The 20,004-nt window shown below is 49.2% G+C and overlaps 1 protein-coding gene across 9 annotated transcripts in view; it reads left to right on the top strand.

Annotated features, from left to right (window-relative positions):
* Cen (cerebellar degeneration-related protein 2-like) overlaps positions 1 to 20,004 on the top strand; it is a 264,778-nt gene that overhangs the window by 98,200 nt on the left and 146,574 nt on the right. The window lies entirely within an intron of this gene.

The raw sequence follows: 20,004 nt of genomic DNA, 5'->3' as shown, positions 1-20,004 counted from the left end.
ACGGTTTGGTGAAGAGGGGCATCAAGCTTTAATTAAAAAGGGATCCAGTTGTGTTAACATTTGTATGTGTGTGTGTGAGGGTGGGGTAGGTACTTAACGGAAGCGTAATTCAGCTTAAAACAAATAAAACGATTTCTGCCGTGTGTAGTTTTAAGTTAGAGTGCTACATGTTTCCCTCATCCCCCCGTCACGTTAAGGACTGTCGTATACGTGTTACTGTCTGAACCAGTCATCACCATCCCGATGAGTTAAGTGTGATGACGCAGAAGGTGAATTGTGGCTTAGAAAAGTAACCTCGTCAGCCATTACGTAATTAAGCATCTGTTGCTGTGTGTGTGTGTGTGTGTGATTAACGGCCTCGTCCAATTAAGGCTTGAGTTTGACGAAAATCTTAACTACTGGATTGGGTTATCAGCTCTGCTACAGTTGTTGATATGGCACCCATCATTTAAACATTAGTGAATTAGATGGTTATGGTTGGTGTTTATTATTGTTATTATTGTTATTATTATTTATTATTATTATTATTATTATTATTATTATTATTATTGTTATTATTCTCGGTTAATTATTTGTTTAGCTACGTATCGAAACTACCTTTGGAAGTTTGATTAACATTCTTTAAAGATAGTCTTCTGTGTACCCTATTTTTCATCGACCTATTCCTCGTGGTGGATGAACAGCTGCGTTGACTTTGGACCAATTGCCGCAACCCAGGAGTCGAACCTATGCCATGCTCGACCCTGGGCGACCCGTGGATGCGTCATGGGTCAGGAACGCTCCCCGCTACGCCACGGGAATCCAGTACGAGTAAATTACGTAAATTTATGTATTTTATCTTTTTTTTCATAAAAATCAAACCCTACGGTAACCACACCTAACCCGTCATAGCAGCCAATGGGTGTCTGTATTTTGTATATAACGTGAAAATTGGGTTAGAATTTTGGTCAGTTTTTAGTGTTTTTTCTTTGTGCATTATTTACGTCCGTGTAGACACGACCTTGCGACAGTAACAGTCGCATTATGCAGGTGTCTGGGTGCGAGACGCTGCAGGAGTGGGACGCACTGCATTCGTGTCCGCATAAATGTAAATAATGCACCATTATGGGCTGTCAATGGTGACCATCATCATGTTGTTATTTCACATATAAATCAAAATTAAGCGAGGATTTTGTAGCGTACGTTGGATTTTTTTTTTGTAGTTTTGATTGTGAGTGCGTAAATGAACCCCCCCCCCCTTTTGTATGATCTTCTGCCGCGTAATTTTATAAGTAATTGTTATGTTGTGGACTACTGGTCGTCTGTCGGGTCAGATGGTGTTGTACACCAACTCGTTTCCATCTTCCATCATTTTCCCGCTCTGTTGTTGGATCATGGAAGTGGAGACAAAGGATCCGGTCGTCTGTTGAACTGTATGTTCCCCGTGACGTATGATATGGGTGGTTGAGGTCGCAGTGGGACGCGAGCTGTTATGACGACGGGTGGTTTTGACTTGTGGTCGTTCCAGCTGTGGTCTTGCTCAGCGGAGGAGGAAGAGGGAGGGGGAGACATATATATTTCCCAGAGGATGACGGATTCTTGAAACGCAGAGGATTTGAGTAGCTATTAGCAGCTCCTGTCTCATTGCTCCCTCATAACCTACGCGTCTGTTGTCCTGAACATTACAACACTGGCAGTAATCGGCCTTAACTTACCTTATCCAACCTTGATCCTACCTTACCTCAATGTCACCGTCGCCTCCCTCAAGGCAACCGAAGGCTCCCACATCGTAACTCTTGAGGTGGCGCAAGGGAAAGTAGGTAATCCGCTTGGTAAAATAACAGTTTGATCCACCGGTGTCGTTCAGTCGGCAAAATACCGCCAGAATCACCCATGTCTAGTATTCAAATGACCCCCGACGTGTTTTACGACGTAGACCGAGATGGACTGCTTCAGGTCACGCTACGCTACTTTTAACTCGCCACTAACAGATCCAGAAGGAAGAGTTCCTCTTTATCCATCATACCTATTTCAGATATGTGGCTAGACTGCTAATCTTTCTTTCGTATTTGTCTGTAGTTATTACAAAAATAAACATAACTCTACCTCCCTCACTCGAAAAAAAAATGAAAAAATATGTTTTAAGAAGTGATCGCTGCCGGAGGAATGGATTTCTTGTCGAAAACAGCTTCTTCGACATGACATTTCGTCATTTTTGAAAGGTTAAAATCGCCGTGCTCTTTAAGAACCCAAATTCGCCTCGGTCACACCACATGTACACAATGCTCAATGCTAAACGGGAAGCAGTTGAGATGTTGAACTGGTGGACTTCTCCCCTCTGAAAGGAATGCACTGAACCGGAGTCGACTACTTCACGTCTTATATTTGGGCAAATTTATGGACTACCAGATGAAATAAGTGCGACCCCCTTTGTCGAGTTTGTTTGCAGCCAGGCAAACTGGTCGTTCATCTCTGGTACAGTTACGAACACGTGGTTAAGAACTACGTTAAGTTATTGTGTTACTCAAAAGGCGTGACTTTTCAAAGCTCCACACCAATCGGCTCCGGAGCATCAGACCAAATATGATACCGAGTTAAACTTGCCTCGTGCGAACCGGCTGACAGACCTAAACGCGTCAGATGGAGAGCGTAAGTTTTGCGACGTAAACCGGTAAAATATTCCTGAAAACCCATGGCTGGTGTGTGTCTTGGTTTGGACGGCTTATGTCCGGCATATTTCCTCCCGTTGAACGTGGCCTCCCTTCCTGAGGATTTGATGATAGAACCTTACATACCCCTTGATGATATGACAAGACCGGCGGAGGTGTTGCCTTCAATTGAACTCACCCCATAAGAGGCTCTTGAAGTTATACGTTGTTCATACGTGTTTCAGGAACTTTTAACTGACGACCACAACATATTATAGGAACGCATTACAACCCCAAAGGGATTTTAGAGATTAAAGTCTTCAAAGGCGATGACTGGGGTAGGGTTACGAAGATTAGGGCAAACGAGAGGTTTACGGACATGAAAATGCGTGAAAAACACTTATGAGAAGTTGGCTAAACCCTGGGCGACCTTATTTCCTCCTGCAGCAGAGGTATAGCAGAAATACAGCCGTAGGGGACCGTACTGAATAGCTGCTGCTTGTTGGGCGTCGAGGCCACGGGCGGGCGCCCTCTGTCGTCTGGATATTTACGGTTTGGCGGTGGAGAGTTTGCGCGCCGCTCTCGACGGTGGGTGTGTCCGCCCAATGATTTCGACTCTGTAAAAGTAAGAGGCAAAGTTGACCCTCGGGCGCTACGTAGGGTTGGGTGATGGTTTCCATCGGTTCTCTTGATCTGGTACGCTTGTTGGGCATACTTGTATATTTATTTTCCTCTATAGCCGTTCCCCCTTCCACTTAGAAGATGAAAATGATAATGTTCCATGCGACATAGCGCCAGTCTAAATCACTTTTGTTAAGTGTACGTATGCAACTGATACGCGTGTCTTCGCAGCCAGAAATTGTTGCAGAATATAGAACATCGTCCTAAGGTAGTTTGTACCGAGATGGTGGTATGTAGTGTATATGTTGGGACGTAATTCGGTTGTTAGTGACGATTGTGCCGGACAATGATGATTTGGCGTAGCCCATGCATCGCTAAGGGGGGTGGGGTGATGACATAGGGAAGGGTGGTTTTTGAGGGTTACAGGGATGTCGTCTAAGCTTTATGTCTGCATTTTGTTATTTTACTACATAAACTCTGAGAAATATGGGAAAGTTCATTGAGAAATATGGGAAAGTTCATTGAGAAATATGGGAAAGTTTATTGAGAAATATGGGAAAGTTTATTGAAAAGTATGGAAAAGTTTATTGAGAAATATGGGAAAGTTTATTGAGAAATATGGGAAAGTTTATTGAGAAATATGGTTGTTTACTCTTTGATCATTTCATACCGCCTGTAAAAGCTGTTATGATTCGTTGGTGATCATTCGACCATTCCATATTGATTTCATACCGGTGAGTCGGCGTTCTGTGGCCCAGCTCGTCACTCGATCCGGGTTTGAGAACAGCAAACCTCAAGTGAAAAGTAGTAACCGCTGAGAAGAATTTGCATGACCTTGATGGTACATGATCATGACGCGCATGAGAGTGAGTGAGTGGGTGGAGGGTGGTGTGTGTGTGTGTCTCGGGAGGTGGTGGTGGTGGTGACGAAGGGCCCAGGCCGTGCCTTTTTGGGGGGTAAAAAGGTGATGTCATGCCGCCCGAGTCGTTTGTCATGCGGGCCTTGGCCGGGGATCCCAGCTGCCGTCATGCAGGCCTTGCGACCGGCGTCATGCCGTGCCTCAGCAGGTGTCATGCGGTAGTCCCTAAGGTGTGTGTGGGAGAGTGACGCAGCCATTGGCTTGGGTCATGGCGACTTAGAGTGATGAAGTGGCCAGTCCTTGGTCTAACAGACGATGGAGCCCTTAGCCTCTGCCCAACTGACGGAGTGTAGCCCCTAGCCTTGGCCTAACAGACTCTGTACCTTTTAGTCTTAGTCCAACAGACAAAGTAGCCCCTTAGCCTTAGGCCAGCAGACAAAGTAGCCCCCTAGCCGTAGGCCAGCAGACAAAGTAGCCCCTAGCCTTAGGCCAGCAGACAAAGTAGCCCCTAGCCTTAAGCCAGCAGACAAAGTAGCCCCTAGCCTTAGTCCAGCAGACTATGTACCCTTTAGCTTTGGCTCAGCAGGTGGAGTCAGGCCTCTACCCTTGGCTCAGCAGACTTGTGCAGTCTTTAGTCTTGGTCCAGCAGACTGCGTAGCCTTTATCCTTATCCCAGCACACAGAATGTAGCCCCTTAACCGTGTTCCAGCAGGCTATACAGCCCTTAGTCTTGGTCCAGCAAGCTATGCAGCCCTTATCCTAAGCCTAGCAGACTTGAGTGTAACCCCCCTTAGCCTCGGTCCAGCAGACGGGTTGTGACGCCTTGATTTTGGGGCCAGCAGACGGAGGGTAGCCCATGGCCCGGCCCAGCAGACACGTAAGGCACTGGGAAGCCATTATTGTTGTACTGTGACAGTCGACCGTGCCAGGTCGCCGTGTGATCTCTTTAAGTTTCGTAATGGTGTTGGGGAACTGATCACGTACTGTGCCAGGTTCGTGTTTAGAGGTCTGTCATTAGCGCTACGGATTATGATAGTCAATAACGAGCTCGATGTTCACAGATAGTCTGTAACGAGTTCGATGTTCAAAGATAGTCTGTACGAGTTCGATGTCCAAAGATAGTCTGTACGAGTTCGATATCCAAAGATAGTCTGTAACGAGTTCGATGTTCAAAGATAGTCTGTACGAGTTCGATTTCCAAAGATAGTCTGTACGAGTTCGATGTTCAAAGATAGTCTATACGAGTTCGATGTTCAAAGATAGTCTGTACGAGTTCGATTTCCAAAGATAGTCTGTACGAGTTCGATTTCCAAAGATAGTCTGTACGAGTTCGATGTCCAAAGATAGTCTGTACGAGTTCGATGTCCAAAGATAGTCTATACGAGTTCGATGTCCAGAGATGGCCTTTTGACTTATCTGGTAGTCACTGGGAATTCGATGGTGAAGGAACGAGAGGAGGAACTGACTTGGTAGAATTTGGAGGCTGTGAGGACTTGATGCGGGAGGAGTCACTTTGGAGGGTGTTTGGAGGACGAGGGGTTATATGGTGGTGGATTGCCCCGTTCGAACATGTTTACTTTGAAGTTGCATTTCCTGGAGTACACCAAAGCGCATTTGCCGCTGTTTTTTTTCTCCTTAGTTCCTGTAGAGCACAGCTTAAGCAGTGGTGGGTGTCTGGCCTTCGCAGTGGGAGGAACTTTTACGCAGTTGCCTCACCCAGTTTCAACATTCGAGGAATAATTTTCTCCATTGGTCTTGTTCAGTCTTAACGCTCCACTTGAGCGACGCCTTGCAGTTAGCCTTGCATTTAGTTGCGCGGTTAAACGATGATTTTAATGGATGGTTGTATGTAAATCAGACTAGTCATAGTGTACACACACACACGCCCATGGGCTATTAATCAGGCTTGGAGATTGAGGCTAGAGGCTTTATGTGTCGTGGAAGGCGACATAAGGGGCTATGGTAAGGGGCGGGAAACTTCCCCTCATTTTGTATTTCAACTTCTAAAAGTATAGGGAGGTTTGAAGTGCTCCCATTAGTGGTGGCCTGTATGGCTAGCGTGTTTAGATAGCCATTTAAGAAAGTGCATTGCTCTAATTGGTTTCAACTCCCGCAGAGGGACAGAGTCTCCTGTTTAATGATGTGGCGAGCCCGTATAGAGCGACGGGTGGGTTGGTTGATGGGTTGGCTGGCTGCGTGGGTCGCTGGCTGGCTGGGTCGCTGGCTGGGAGGCAGCTGTGTCCTGGGTCCGGGACACGTGGCAGCTCAACGTGTGTGAGGGGGAGAGATGGAGGGCGGTGGGTGGGGTAGGGGTTTAGCCCCTCCCATGGAGAATGCACCACACACACACACACACACTCTGCCATTGTCCCCATACACCCGCTCATGCCACCATATCTCCTCGCATGACTCTCTCCGTTTACCATTTTTGCCCGACCCATCTTAGAATGCATTCTTTGCTCTCTCTCTCTCTCTCTCTCTCTCTCTCTCTCTCTCTCTCTCTCTCTCTCTCTCTCTCTCTCTCTCTCTCATCCTCCTGCTGGTGTGCTGCCCTTCTGTCATTGACAACGTTACAGAGGACGACGGTTCATCATGTTGCTGTAGATGACGGCTGTAACGATATAACGTCCACTGCTCACGTTACTGCTGCTGCTGCTGTTACGACCGCTGCTGCTGTTACGACCGCTGCTGTTGTTGTAGTGGTTACTTCTGTTACTGCGACTGCTTGACGTCACTGTTACTCTGTAACATAATTGGTATAGCGCGAGTGGGGGTCGTAGTGCTGAGGGGTCGTATCTTTGTCCTTGAGAGCCGCAGCGCCGTGCTCAGAGGTCGTACCGTTGTACTGGTGGGTCGTACCGTTGGCCTCAAAGGTCGCACCGTTGTACTGGAGGGTCGTACCGTTGTCCTCAAAGGTCGTACCGTTGGACTGGAGGGTCCTACCGTTGTCCTCAAAGGTCGTATCGTTGTACTGTAGGGTCGTACCGTTGGCCTCAAAGGTCGTACCGTTGTCCTCAGAGGTCGCACCGTTGTCCTCAAAGGTCGTATCGTGTCGTCGTGTTGTGAGGAGGGTCAGTGAGTAGCAATTAGCGAGGCAGCTGCTGGTACATAGCCTGCGCCGCTCATAGTGGACATGTAGCCCTGTGGTATGGTCTCTTACGTTACGTTAAGATCTTTGAGGGAGGGTTTTGTTCCAGTAAGATCCACCTCCTTATCTTATCAGTGGAAGGAGATGGTCCCGTCTACCGTCAGTTGTGGTCCTATCCTCCCGTCAGCCATGGTCGTATCTTGGTCAGTTGTGGTCTCATGTACCGTCAGCCATGGTCCCACATTCGTCAGCTGTGGTCCCGTCGTCCGTCAGCCATGGTCCCATCTCCGTCAGCCATGGTCCAATCTCCGTCAGCCATGGTCCTGTCTCCGTCAGCCATGGTCCCAGCTGTATCAGCTATGGTCCCATCTCCGTCAGCCATGGCCCATCTCCGTCAGCCATGGTCCCATCTCCGTCAACCATGGTCCCATCTCCGTCAGCCATGGTCCCACATTCGTCAGCCATTGTCCCATCTCTCTCATCCATGGTTCTGTTAGCCACTAACTTCGAAGTCTTTTTTTGTATCTTTTTCTGTAAAACTTCCTTCCATCTTCCCAATCTTCCTCTCTTTTTCCACGAAGTTTTTCTGCATTTACGAGGTTTTTCACTCGATTTCGTCCCGTCCTCACGTAAAAACCTGATGGTTTTTAAGGGATAACATTTTGCCCTTACGTGTCCTTGTGTTTTACGTTCGCTCGTGTTGTCGTTGTTGGCGTTCGAGCGGAACCTGTGTCCTTCTGGGTTCGTTACCTTCGCCTTGGCGTCCACCGGGAGCAGGCGGGTCGTGGTGGGCCCGCGAGGCAGGAGGAGGAGGAGGAGGAGGAGATTAATCTGGCATTGTTATTCAGGGAGGGTTTCCATCCCCCGTCACGGGTGCGAGGGACGCTGGTGTCAGGTGCAGGGCATGATGATGTCACCCTCGTGTGAGTACGACGGTACGACCTCTTTGAGCACGACGGTACGACCTCTTTGAGCACGAGTGGACGACCTCTGAGCACGACGGCACGACCTCTTTGAGCACGACGGTACGACCTCTTTGAGTACGACGTTACGACCCTTTTTGAGTGCGACGGTACGACCTTTTTGAGTACGACGGTACGAACTCTCTGAGCACGACGGTACGACCCTATTCGTATGGCTGTCTGGCCATGGACCTGACCCCATTAAACAGGTCAGGTCAAAGGTCACAGGACCATCAGAGCCAAGGGCGGGGGTCATGACGTCGATGCTCAAGGGAACTGAGATAACCGTGATCGCTTATCTTGACTGAGAAAATAACTAAATGATAATCATAATGATATAATGAGGTGAATTATGCGTTGATATTGAACATGGAATATAGAAAGCTAATTTTGATCGTTCGTGCTTTAAAATGTCAGGGCGAGACATAGGACGAGAACGTTGTGTGGGAAGAATGAGGAAAAAGATATATATATATATATATATATATATATATATATATATATATATATATATATATATATATATATATATATATTTATATATATATATATATATATATATATATATATATATATATATATATATATATATATATATATATATATTGCTTTGTCGCTGTCTCCCGCGTTAGCGACGTAGCGCAAGGAAACAGACGAAAGAATGGCCCAACCCACCCACATACACATGTATATACATACTCCTCCACACACGCAAACATACACACCTATACATCTCATCGCATACATACATATACACACACAGACATATACATACATACACATGCATATAATTCACACTGTCTGCCTTTATTCATTCCCATGTGAGTGTGTTTGAGTGTGTGTATGTGTGTTTGAGTGTGTGTGTGTGTGTGTGAGGGAGAGGTCATGTATCCTCCACACTGGGAAGGGTGAGGTAAGACCAGCCGTGCCTGTACTGTGGGAAAAGTCCGCACCTCTCGACCGGACCTGACTCGATCGGGTGTGGACCGCTCCTCCCTGCCTGACGGACGGACCCGACTCTGCCCCATGTCCAATCTTTTCCCAGCTTTGAGGTGAGGTCGGCCCCTCCGGGTCTCTATCTCATCGGCCCCGTGAGACCTGAGAGATTTACTTCCCATTCAGTAAGGAGGGGCTTAGAGTCCTCAAGGTTTCTGGTTGAAGTTTGAGGTTTCTAGGTTTCTCTAGTTATGTGGCAGGGTTTCGAAACCCCGTTGCTTGTTTGAGGATCCCGAGTAGGCAGTTCGTGTGTGTGTGTGTGTGTGTGTGTGTGTGTGTGTGTGATTTTCTATTTGTCCCGTGTGGGGCGAGGAAGGTCTTAAAAAAATCGCGAGGTCCCATCACTTGAATTTGTGCAACAGTAAAACATTTTTAGCTGACGTGTATTATTCACAGTTTCATGCTATAGTTTATTCCGTTCATTCTATAAAAAGTAACATTGTTTTTTTTCTTTCCTATGATAACAAAGTTTGATTTCATGCCATGACCCCGTGGTTGTCCTGCCTCGGTGATGTGGTCTGTCGCTTTTATTTACAAAAGAACACCTTTCTCAAGATGTGTGTGTGTGTGTGTGTTTACCTCAGAGTCGTCGTCACAGACGTGAGTGAGTGAGGGAGGGAGGTGGGTGAAGGGTTTCTTTGTGGCGGGTGTGGCATCCAGTTTACGACGTCCGGTCGCCATCCTGGTTCGAATCGAAGTAGGACGGAGACCGGATATTAGCGTCGTGGAGTGCTACACTCATCGCTCACATGGCATGTGTACCACCTCGGCAATAAGATACGTGAAAGGTGATATTTTATTTGCCGTAAACATCCATATCGTCCTTGACTTTATTAAAAGGCGTTTGATTACCGATTGAATTTATGCATATGATTTCCGGACACATATACTACGTGGGTTACTATCATATACAATGGCTTTGGAATGTAGTTTGAATGGCGTGTGAGTCATTTTTTTTTAAGAAATTAGCATTCCATCTCTTACCTTGTGATTATGATTAATTTCTCGGTACGCACTCGTGGGTGAAATTTTTTAAACTATTTATTTTCCCCCTCGCTCGCGACCGATCGTAGAAGGAAGACTGGGGGATATTTCGGCCACTTTTCGCATAGTCTTGTGCTCCCCCAGTGTCACTCATGACCCCATACCCCAGCAGGGGAAAAAAGGGGTGATAGGTAACCCGCCCTTCCTCGGACCATGGGTGAGGCTTGTATTGCCACCGCCTGAGCCCGCCTTCCCATTGGCAGAAGAGACAGGCGGGATTCTGAATTCTTTGAAAGGTCGACTGTTTCATACAACCCAGTGCCATGACAGGGGCCGTGTTCATCATACCGTCATTAGGCTAATACAAACCGATGTTGTTGCTGAAGTTGTATTACTTGGTTGTTGAGGTTGTATTACCCGTACAACCATTGATGGGGCCGAAGGTTGCATGATCATTACCTGTATTGATACAGAGACCGACTGAGGATATATATATATATATATATATATATATATATATATATATATATATATATTCTTTGCTGAATCCCTCTCGTATATAACTATAGACTCGGATCAATGGCGATAGTGAGGAAGTGCGTGAAGAAGTACGAATGGCCTTCGAAACGGGATGGGATTTTGAAGAACATCATGATTAGGTCGCGGAGGGGACTCGCTCCCGTCCTGAGGGGCGAAGGTGCCCTTCACAGTGACTCTATGACGAAGTGGAGCGAAGGTGCCCTTCACAGTGACTCTATGATGAAGTGGAGCGAAGGTGCCCTCCACAGTGACTATGATGAAGGGGAGCGAAGGTGCCCTCCACACTGACTCTACGATGAAGGGGAGCGATGGTGCCCTCCACAGTGATGATGAAGGGAAGGTTTTAATGATGATGCACCTGTGGAATGGGCGGTTGTGGAGCATGGCAGGTGGGTGGGTGGGTTGTCATTGTGGGTTATAGTGGAGAGGACGGTCGATATGTGACGTCATCATCAACTGGAATGGTTGCCACGTCGGCATTTACCGCCGATGGTTTCCCGGCCTTGAGACGTGTGATGGAGGGGCTTGTAGGGGACGAATGGTGGTGGAGAGCTTATGGGGAGAAGTGATGGAGAGCTTTGTCGGAAAGGAATGTTGGAGCTCTTATCTGGGGAGGAATGGTGAGAGTTGTGTTGGAGACGAGTGGTGGAGAACTGTGTTAGAGGAGTGATGAAGAGGTGGATGAAAGTGGTGGAGTATTGCCTGACACGTGGAGTGTTGTCTGTGCTGGAGAAGTGTTGGAGGAGGGAGTGGTGGTGGAGCTAGTAGGTGTTTTTGAGATGGTGGAGAAGTTGGAGTGAGTCAGTGGGTGGTAGGGTGTCGGAGAGTGTTGGGGTTGGGGAGATGGAATGAGTCAGTGTATGGTAGGGCGGAGTGAGGGAGTTCTGGGGCGGGTTGAGTCAGTGGATTGTTGGGGGGGGGGAGTCAGAGAGTCGTGGGGGAGGTGGAGTGAGTCAGTGTATGATAACGGGGAGTCACAGAGTCCTGGGGGAGGTGGAGTGAGTCCGTGTATGGTAGTGGGGAGTCGCAGAGTCCTGGGGGAGGTGGAGTGAGTCCGTGTATGGTAGCGGATAGAGTCACAAGACTCCTGGGGGGAGGTGGAGTGAGTCAGTGTATGGTAGCGGGGAGTCACAGAGTCCTGGTGGAGGTAGAGTGAGTCAAAGTAAGGTCACGTGTCGTAGTAGTGAATCAGCTGATCGATCAGCTGGGCCGGCCGTCGCGTCTAATACAGAGGGAGGGAGGGAGGTAGGCAGCAGCGGCAGGCGGCGGCTGTCTGTGTGTCTCATGTCTGGTTTCATTCAGCGAGGGACTCGGCTCATTCATCGTCTGGCGAGGGCGTCCCCCACCCGGGCCTTCGGTTCCCGAGCAGGCCACGCCGTAAAGATCCTGTGGTTGATATTTTGGGTTTAAGTGTTGCGGTGCGAGATGAGGGAGCGATGCGTGGTGGCGTTCTTCCTCGTTCTGAGCGCCGATGTAAGATGCCACGTTCTCCGTGCGCAGGGTGGGTACGGGCCCTTGAGCACGGCGGCGGGGCGGTACGCGACCCTTGAACGGTATGGGATGTCGAGCGCAGCGGGACTCGACCCTTGTGCACGACGGCACGACCCTCGGGTATGAGCAGCGTGGCTTTACGACCTGGTGTGATCTGAGGCCAGGCTGTCGTACCCAAGGGGTCGTACCGTCGTGTTCAAAGGGTTGTGTATCATCGCAGTCAAGGATCGCACGACTTCCGTCCTCAAGGAGCTAAAGATATGACACAATTTCTTCCCAAATTATACTCTTTATGTTCTGAGAGTCGTCAAGGATCCATGGCATTGACGCAGCCTCGCGTATTCTTGTAAATAATATATTCTTGCTCTTCAGGCATCGTGCCTTCCTTCCTGCTGGACGACAGGCCTGAGCAGGAATCTCTCAGTAGACCACCAGCATACATTTCTACAAGTCATCCGGCTCTCCTGTAAATAGAACATGTTTACATTAGTTATATACGTATATAACCAGGTGAAGATGCGGATGACCTTTTAGTTACGGGTTGCGTTGCTTCTTGTTAACATTTACTCGCGCGTCCTGTGTCCAGCAGTACTGTGGGGGTTTGGTTTGTCTTGCGGTGTCGAACGCTGGCGTTGCTTGGCAGGTTACAGAGGCGCTGGAAAGCTCGGAGCTGCAGTTCGTTATTCATCAGGAAGCTTGCGATGCTTCGAGACTAGAGGGTGGATCGGTTCATCACTTGAAGTATAAACACTTTTGACTTCTCTTCTGATGCTTCATTAAGCAGAGACTGTCTTGTCGAACCCTCCGAAGCAACGAGGGCTTCACATTGAGTTCGAAACACCTGTTCCATAGCCTTGATATTAGCGTTGGTATCGATTGGTAATGAATTCGAAGCACGGGACTCGTAGTCCAGTGGACGATGATAAAGATAACTTAATCTCAAAACTGACGGGTCGGTGTGACCAGACGCTTGGTGAATATAGGAGGTGTTGGGCCACCAAGGTACAGTGAAAGGCTCGTGTGTATATATATATATATATATATATATATATATATATATATATATATATATATATATATATATATATATACATTATATATATAGCCTAGCGGTAGCATTCCCGCCTGTGGCACAGGGGTCCCGGGTTCGATCCTGGCTGTTGGAGGGTTGTATGTTCTATGAAGGTGCGCGTTTCTGTGCACTTTGTTCGTATATATATATATATATATATATATATATATATATATATATATATATATATATATATATATATATGTATATATATATATATATATAGACAGATAGATAGATAGATAGATAGACAGATGACAATATGCCATGGGGAGCCATCAGCAATGATTGCTGCTTTCATCTCTCCAGTATAGGGACTTGACCCCCTGAACACGATGGTACGACCCTTGAGCACGACGGTACGACCTTAAGGTAACTGTGTCTAGCCTTTGACCTGGATATGTTTTCTCTCATGGCCAGGTCGAAGGCAAGACCGCCATGACCAAGGGACTGTGCACCGTCGTGCATAAGGATCGTACTGTTGTGAAGTGGAGTGAACCCTGCCGGACGCACGAGAGACCCCGAGCGTGTGTGTGTGTGTGTGTGTGTGTGGTGGTGTAAGTTGGAGCGGCCACTGCTACGGCGGGAGCACAAGGCTGCCACGTCTGGCCGTGACCTTTAGTGAAGGGAGAAAGTGAGGTACGAGGAATGATACTGACGAGGGAACTGGGCGTACCACTCCGTACCGTACCTCTGTACCGCTGTACGTGTTCTCATGACAATCCTACGTGAAGTGGTTAGGATATATATATATATATATATATATATATATATATATATATATATATATATATATATATATCCCTATGAGTCCACGGGGAAAATGAAATACTATAAGTTCCCAAGTGCACTTTCGTGTAATAATCACATCATCAGGGGAGACGCAAGAGAGAAATATAAGTCCATAGTCACTGGGCTGGAATTGGAGATAGGAGGACAGGGAAGTGTTTGAGTAATGATGAAGAGAAACTCAGTGGTATGTGAGGCAGGAGGAGTAGAAGGACATTAATTCATATGATTAAGGAGGCGCAAGTAATGTCGGTCGTGGATCTGAAGCGCTGAAGCGAAGGACATAATGCAGTACTGCTTCCAGCCACAGACGTGTCTGTGGTGCTGCCTTCAGCCACAGACGTGTCTGTGGTGCTGCTTCCAGCCACGCTAACCAGTAAATCATTCCATATATTAACAAACCTCTTGAACGGAAAGTACTTCGCTTCACCCGAGGTTACATGCCCGCCCCACGGCTTTATATCTGTTCCTACGAGTGAAATCAGACGAGTTTGCCCTCGAGTGACATCCTGCGATGCGGTTTGCCTACGCCTCGATCATGCTGGGTCATCACGGGTCACGTAAGAATCCGGTCATGAACGTCGTTGTTAAAAGTTGTCTCCTGGGCTCGTGCCAGTACCAGCCTGACGAATACGGAGGTCATCATTGCAAGGAAGGGCTGGGTTGTGGTGACCTGCAGGCTCATCACAGAGAGGGAGAGAGTCCGTACGTCGAGGTTTTTGCCATCAGGCAAGGGCCAGCGCCCGGCGCGTATCGCTCACCGCAGGAAAATCTTAGAGTTACGGAGAACGAGTGGGAGTTACGTGTTGGCCAAGTGTTGCGCGTGACCCGAAGAGATTGCGTTGGTTGTGGGTCGAAAAGCCAGCAGCCCACACGTGTGTGTGTGTGTGTTTGGGGTGTGAGGGTAGAGAGAGAGAGAGAAAGACGAGAATCTGGGCCGAAGTAGTGACACCTGACAGACACCGAAGTGCTGAATCGTTGCCGCAGCCCGTCAGTAGAAACCACCTCCCCATTTCCCGTCGCCCTAGTGGGTCGTATTGGTGCGACACCACCTCCCCTTTCCCCTTGGTCGCTGGCTGTCTACCAGAGAGAGAGGGAGGGAGTTGCCACCCAGATCTTCCTCAGATCAGTAATATCATCCCGTGATAAGCTTAATATTAGCGGACGCGCCCCGTGTGTGTGTCTCCCTCCCACACACACACACACACACACACACAGTGAACGTTTGCGACGAGGGATGGATGTGGTCGCCCCCACCTCCACCACGTCTCTGTGTTCGTTGATGATGACAATCACTTCTGGATAAATATTTAGATTGTTTCGTATTATTATGGGGTGGGTTTGTTAGTAGAGTCTTGAGAGAGAAATGGTAATTTTGTTTTATTTAAGTGGGTTTGTTAGTAGAATCTTGAGATATGAATAATTTCGTATTATTAGAGTGAGTTTATAACTAGAGTATTAATAGATAAATGATAATTTCGTATTATTAAAGTGAGTTTAGAAGTCGAGTCTTGAGAGATAAATGATAATTTCATATCATTAGAGTGGGGCCCTATCGGTGCATGTCAAGCTCCAGCTGTTAGATAACAGTGGTTTATGTTTGGTCTCGCGTCATTGTGATTTCACCTTAACTATGTCGTTTGAACGAGGTAGTGTGTGGTAAGGCAGGAGGGGGAGGGCTGGCGGGGAGGTGTCAGGTGCTAGGAATATGTCCAACGAGATTTTTTCTTCTATCATGGAATTTCCTCACGTCTGGCCACGGGGTGTCCATTGGGTTTATCATAGAAGTGTCGAGTTGCTAAACCCAGGATGAAGATGCTGAGACTAAATGATCAGGCAAGGGATCCGTTGTGGAAGGTGGCGATGAGGGTGGAGGTGTGTGTGTGTGTGTGTGTGTGTGTGTGTGTGTGTGTGTGAGGGAGGAGTGTTGGTGTAGGTGTAGGTGAGGGAGGAGTGTTGATGTAGGTGTGGGTGAGGGAGGAGTGTTGGTGTAGATGTGTGTGAGAGAGGAGTGTTGGTGTAGATGGAGGAGTGTTGGTGTAAGTGGGCGAAAAGGAGTGTTGGTGGCGGAGAGAGAGAGAGGTTTGGGTAATGAGGTGGTCATAGTGGTGGGGAGGAGTTTGATAGAACACACACTGGTGGGGAAACTTTGATGGTGGATTGTGGTGGAGGAGGAGGAGAGAGGGAAGTCTGTGGCGTAGGGACATTGTGGTGGTGGAGAGGGACTGGAGGAGGGTGCAGTTGTTGGAGGGAACGTTGTCGTGCCGGGAGAATGGATGGTGGAGGAGCGGGTGGGTGGCGTTGGTGAAGGGCGTCGCGTGAAGGTGGAAGTAGACAGTGGAGGCTGCGGGCTGCGGCGTCCAGTGGAGGCTGCGGGCTGCGGCGATGGGTCTTGGAATGCCTCCTGACGGCGGCCCGGCTGGTCGACCCTGACTGAAGGTGTCTAGGCAGGCAGCAGACTGACCCGCTCCACACACACACACACACACACACACACACACACACACACACACACACACACACACCTGACCCACCGCTTCCCACAATCCCTACAGGATAGTTGATGAATTATTCAACCCCACCCACCCCCCAGCGCCCCATATATAGATGGGAGGAGGAGGGGCGGCCCTCCTGCAGTGAAGCTTCAAGGCTGCTGCGCTACGATCCGGAGTAAGGAAGTGGTGGTGGTCCCCTTGAGAATGAGAGACTCGCTCTTGGAACCTTCGCTGCTTCTTTTTCAGCCCCGGGCGTTGATGTCGCCCCGTAGAAAGTTCCCTTTTCCACCGGCGATGTAATACACTCGTAGGGTTTCCGTGTCATTATGTAATTACCCCTTCTAGATAATTACACGAAAGTCTAAAAAGATAACTATGGGGCAGGTGATCCTTGCGTGTTTCCAAGGCTTCGGTGTTGACAAGGTGGTCAGAACCCTCACAGCTAATTAGCCGTCTTATCTCATGAATGAAAGACTTGTAATTGGATCGGAGGGACTTGCTTTCTACTGAGACATGTGAATTGGCTCATTGACTGGAGCGATAGTCGTTATATAGGCCACAGGCCACTACAGGAGTTGAGACTGCGTCTACAGTCGTCCCTATCAAGGCATTTCTAGAGGCGTTGTTACCGCGAAGTTGCGATGAATGAAGGCAATGTGTCGTCGGAGGAGAGGAATGAGGATATTGTGTGAGACGTGGAGTATAGACGCCCTCTGTATGCTTAATGATCGTTATAAGATCGTCAAGTAAGGGAGATGGTTGGCCGAGGGTTAATGATTGTTATAAGGTCGTCAAGTAAGGGAGATGGTTGGCTGAGGGTTAATGATTGTTATAAGGTCGTCAAGTGAGGGAGATGGTTGGCTGAGGGTGCTACCCTTCATTCCCTCCAGGATACGGGGGGGTTGGGGGTAGTGATTAAGGTACAGGTACAGAAGGGGTCCGCTATGGTACGCGAGGGTCCGCTACGGCACAGGTGGGTCCGCTGCGGTACAGGAGGGTGCTTTGCGGTACAGGAGGGTCCGCTACGGTACAGGAGGGTGCTTTGCGGTACAGAAGGGTCCGCTACGGTACAGGAGGGTCTGCTATGGAACAGGAGGGTCCGCCACGGTACAGGAGGGTCCGCTACGGTACATAAGGGTCCGCTACAGTACAGAAGGGTCTGCTACGGTACAGGAGGGTCCGCTACGGAACAGGAGGGTCTGCCACGGTACAGGAGGGTCCGCCACGGTACAGGAGGGTCCGCTTACGTGCATCAGGGTACTGGGTGGGGTTAGTTAGGGGGGGGGGATGGTAGTAGTGGGTTTTTGGAGATAGAGAGAGGGGGAGTGGTGGTGTGGTCTGCGGGAGGAAGGACTACAGGACCACACCTGTGGCTGGCCTTGTGGCGAGAGCCTGTGAGGGTTGGTCCACCACCAGGAGCGCCGACTGGCCCTGGCCCCAGCAGCCCCCCCCAACACCTGGCCAGTCAAGACCATCAGCAATGTGCATGTTTATAAGGCGATGATCCCCCCCCAAGCCAAGCCAGCCAGCTCGCCCGCCCGCCCGCCACAGTCAGCCAGCCTGGTTAGCCCGTCCATATGACTAGGGACCTGGTCCTAGCCAATCATCCCCCCCCCCCCCCACACACCCCCTCATTACGTAAAGTGAACAAGTTCAGCTTATACCGATAGTTAAGGGTTTGCCATGTTCACCTATTAACCAGCAATATACGTCGTCATAGGACGGGAGATTAATGTTGGATTTGGCTCTGAGAGGGAGGGAGGAAATATTACTAGCCCTCTGCTCTGACATCACCAGTCGCAAGGGAACCGACTTAACACGATCGTAATGTGAGGAAAGAGAAAGTAGTAGTTGCTGCAGCGGCTGCATGGATGATGCAATTGATCAAAGTGACGCTGGATACCAGGTGTATGTAGAGAGGAAGACGTGGGTGTGTGTGTGTGTGTGTGTGTGTGTGTGTGTGTCTGTGTGTGGGGTCAAGGGAATGTGTTAAGCTCGTTAACAGGATATTGTGAGTGTGTGGCTCCTGCGTATACAGTGGCGTGGTCTTAAGCGGGCGGTCTATGGCTCCTGGCGTGGTCTTTGTAGGGGGTCTGTGACTCCTGTGTTTAATGGCGTGGTCTTAAGCAGGTGGTCTGTGGCTCCTGGCGTGGTCTTTGTAGGGGGTCTGTGACTCCTGTGTTTAATGGCGTGGTCTTAAGCAGGTGGTCTGTGGCTCCTGGCGTGGTCTTTGCAGGGGGTCTGTGACTCATGTGTTTAATGGCGTGGTCTTAAGCAGGGGTCTGTGGCTCCTGGCGTGTGGTCGTAGGCAGGAGTGTGTGGGGCTCCTGCGTATAATGGCGTGGTTTTTTTTTTTTTTTTGACCTGACCCGTAACGATAAGGTCAGAAAGTCGGGCTGTCTCACCCAAGGGTCGTACTCTCCTGCTCAAGAGGCGGTCGCACCGTCGCTGTGATCAAGGGCGTCGCCTTCGTGCTCAGGGTCGTACCGTCGTGTTCAGGGGTCGTACCGTCATGTTCAGGGGTCGTACCGTCGTGTTCAGGGGCCTCGATCTCGTGCCAAGGGGTCGTACCGTCGTGTTCAGGGGCCTCCCCTTCGTGCTCAGGGGTCGTACTGTCGTGCTCAGGGGTCGTACCTTCGTGTTCAGGGGCCTCGCCCTCGTGCTTAGGTGTCGTATTGTCGTGTTCAGGGGCCTCGCCCTCGTGCTCAGGTGTCGTACCGCCGTGTTCAAGGGGTAGCACCATCGCACTGAAGGGGGTACCTGAGGTGAATGTATATATATATATATATATATACATGGTGATGTACCCCCATCGAGTGGCTGGGTGTGTGGTACCTCCCCCCCACATCCCACCCTCGCCAGGTAGTACACGTGTGACCAGCCACCAGTACGGTGGGTGAGCGATGCATTGTGGGTCGTGAGCGTTCGTAGCCGACCAACGTTTCCCCCTGGGAGAAGTTCGCGTTTCTCGAAACGTTGTCGAGAGAAATTCCCATTTCATGCCAGCCCTTTGACTTGGCCTCGTCTGTTGGGTTGTTAGTGGTGTAGCCAACCACTCGGCCTCAGACGTGGATTGGTTATTGATAAATTGGTTACCGCACAAACGTCCGGTGATTAGCTTAATGGCATTATGAGTGTGGTGTTGGATGGCAACTTCTTTTGTGGAAGTCCACAGATATTCGTGCCACACGTCAGCTATAGCTGAAGGCTTCGCTCATGGGGAGGTGAGGGAGCGTCAGCGGAGGGTGTGCTGTGGCTGGCTACCTGGTACCTGGCCTGTGTGCTGGTCAGGGTACCACCTTGGGAGCAGGTACTGGTAGTGTAGCATTTTGCAAGAGGAATCCGGTAGCATTCGATAGATAGATAGATAGATAGACAAATTGGTATGTACAAGATCGCCGGAGACTTCACCAGGTCTTCACTCGAAAGGCACAATGTTCCTATTCAAAGCAAAGTCAGTTTTTTTCCCCCTCTGGTGTC

This window comes from Panulirus ornatus, chromosome 24, assembly GCF_036320965.1.
Source record: "Panulirus ornatus isolate Po-2019 chromosome 24, ASM3632096v1, whole genome shotgun sequence".
Classification (NCBI taxonomy): domain Eukaryota; kingdom Metazoa; phylum Arthropoda; class Malacostraca; order Decapoda; family Palinuridae; genus Panulirus; species Panulirus ornatus.
Note: the sequence above shows the minus strand (reverse complement) of the source record. Positions and strands in the feature narration are given on the sequence as shown.